The sequence below is a fragment of the Manacus vitellinus genome, unplaced genomic scaffold (assembly GCF_001715985.3).
Source record: "Manacus vitellinus isolate BGI_N305 unplaced genomic scaffold, ASM171598v3 scaffold_29_pilon, whole genome shotgun sequence".
Taxonomy (NCBI): domain Eukaryota; kingdom Metazoa; phylum Chordata; class Aves; order Passeriformes; family Pipridae; genus Manacus; species Manacus vitellinus.
Window position 1 is genome coordinate 5,205,757 of NW_021940207.1, and position 2,904 is coordinate 5,208,660.

Sequence of the window (2,904 nt, forward strand, 5' to 3'; positions counted from 1 at the left end):
GTTACTTCATGAGAGAAGAGTTAAGGATGTGTGCTGTGCACTTCAGCTCAAACTCTGCATTTGTCATGGGAAATGATATGGACTTACCTTCTAACAGAAGCTCCTGTGAGAATTAATACCTGCTTTTATAAAAGATTGAAGGGTCATTGTCTTATTACCTTAAATAAAAGAAAGTGGATGGTCTTCCCAGCTTTATTGAGATTCATCTACCCACAGCAACATGTACCATTTGTCAAGCTGTACAATTTGCACAGGAAAAGTTGATGTCAATCCAGCAGAACAAACACCTTCCATGTTTTTTGCCTAGAAGCAGCAGCTTGTAGACACAATTGAGAGTTGGGAGGGTGATTTGAGATCAGCCACACTGAGGAGGCCTTTGGAAGCACAAGATGTGATGCTGCTGCAGTACTAGCATTACACCAATAACTTGTTCCCTGGTTTCTGTTTGATTCCATCTCATCCACATCCTGCTGTGGTCATTTTTGGATCTTCTATAATCCTCATGTGATTCATGCCTTCTTCCAGTCTCAGAGATTTCATCTGAGTACATCTCTCAAAAAACAAGCTAAGACGAGAGGGAAGTCTGATGTCAAGAAGGCAGAGAAAATACTTTGGTGTGTAGCACACTGCCTTAGGGAACAGTGTTGACAGTTGAACTTGTGTTACCCCTCCCCAGAAGCCTGTTCCATCCCTTCTATGCTCTGACAGCTAGAGATGTTTCCCTCATTTCCAGCACCAAGAACTTAATGTCACTTACATTGACTCCCTGTAGTTTCCTTAGGTCCTTGCAGAGCTCACTATCCAACAGCTACGAGTGAGCTTCAGCACATTGTGCAAGAACAAATACATTTGCATTACTAAGGGAACTATAGGAAGGTATGAGGAGCCCATAATTTGTGTAGTAAAAACCTGATCTCAGGAACTACTCTGCTGTGACTGTGCATCAGGTACCAGATCTTGCTTTAGTGTAGCTACACACAGCCAGGAAAACAGTGTGCCCCATAACAGCAGCTAAAGTCACATCAGTCCAACATGGCATTTCTTGAATGCAGTGCAAATTATAACTAATTCATGTTGCTGGTTTTGTCTCTAGACAGGCAACTTAATATGATACAAATTCATTACTGAAGACTAAAGCAAAGAGCTGTGTGTGTGGAGTAAAGTGCATGATCACTGGAATGGACAGCTTTAAAGCTTTGTTCATAAATGTAGGGTCATAAAGGTGGCTCTGTTGCATTAAAGCTGTTGTATAAATGTGAATGCTCATGGATTTCATCTTCTATTGGTCTGATTTGAACATTTTCAGAGAGACATATTCAGGAGAGAAAGGCAGGAGAAAACTATATTCCCAATTTGGAAAGCTGTGACTTGTGTCAGGTCAGTACATTCTGTGCCAATTCTCCTGTATATTCCTGGTTTCTTGGCCTTTTCTTATGTCCTTATTTTTGTCCAATAATAAATCTTATTCAGTGATCAAAAAGCTGGATTAGTAAAATGTGAAGGATGTCCAGAGGAATACACTGAATTCAGAAAAACTCTAATTTAGGAAGCTAGAAATGGACTTTCAGACCTTTCCTTAGCACAGAGCTGGCTGTAACCACGAGGATTATTTGCAAGAAGTCCTTGTGTGAATAGCAGAGGGATTAGAGGGAGGAACAGGGCAGAGCTAGGACTGTGACAGGAGATAATCTGTGTGAGCTGCCCCTTGGAGGGGCAAGACCCTGAGACTAATCCCCATCTGTGTAGTGTGGGTCATCCCTGCACCATTCACCTCCCAGTAAGTGAGTACTGTGGCCTTCTAGGCAGAAGGCTCATCAGCTCTCAGTGTGTCAGCACACAGGAGAGGTGTGCTAGGTGTGTGTATGTGAGAAGGGACACTTCATGAGAGGAAAGTCCTGCTTATCAAACCTGCTTTCCTTTTATGACAGGGTAACCCACCTAGTTGATCAAGGGAAGCCAGTTGATGTAATCTTTTTGGATTTTAGTAAAGCTTTCGATACTGTCTCTCATCATATCCTTCTGGACAAACTGTCCAGCACACAGCTGGATAAACACATCATGCGGTGGGTGAGACTCAGGGGAGACCTCATTGTAGTTACAACTTCCTCGTGAGGGGAAGAGGAGGGGCAGGCACTGATCTCTTCTCTCTGTTGACCAGTGACAGGACCCAAGGAAATGGCCTGAAGTTACATCAGGGGAGGTTTAGGTGGGATATTAGAAAAAGGTTCTTCACTCAGAGGGTGGTTGGGCCCTGGAACAGGCTCACCAGTGCCATGGTCACAGCACCAAGCCTGACAGAGTTCAAGAAGCGTCTGAATGATACTCTTGGGCACATGGTGTGACTCTTGGGGATTGTCCTGTGCAGGGCCAGGAGTTGGACTTGATGATCCTTGTGTGTCCCTTCCAACTCGGCATATTCTGTGATTCTATAGTTCAGTGACTCTCTCTCTGGAGAAGGCTGAGTGGTTGAAAGGAAGATAAAGGTAGTCAGATTAAAGACAGTCTATGCATACCTGATTTTGAAGCACCATTTGAAAGGAACAGAATTAAGGACAGACAGTTCCTGAGTTTCAGAAAACAGGACTGGAAAATTCTGGAGTAGCACAAGGCTAATCCTCCGGAAATATTTATTTTTTTTTTAAAGTCAGTTTCTTTAATGGTTATGCTTTTTAATAAAATTGAAATATTATTGCCTTTGATGTCTTTTTCTGAGATCTGACATCCCACTCTGTCTCACACTCAGCTCCTGTTGCAGTTGCCCAAGGTACAGTTTCCTGGAGCCTGCTGGAGAGGGGGAGCAGGAAATGGGATCAGCCCGTGTATCCCCCTATTCCCCAGTGGCACAGGGGCCATGGGCCATTAGAATAGGAGCTGGAGGCCACTCATTTCAAATGTGGCAATACT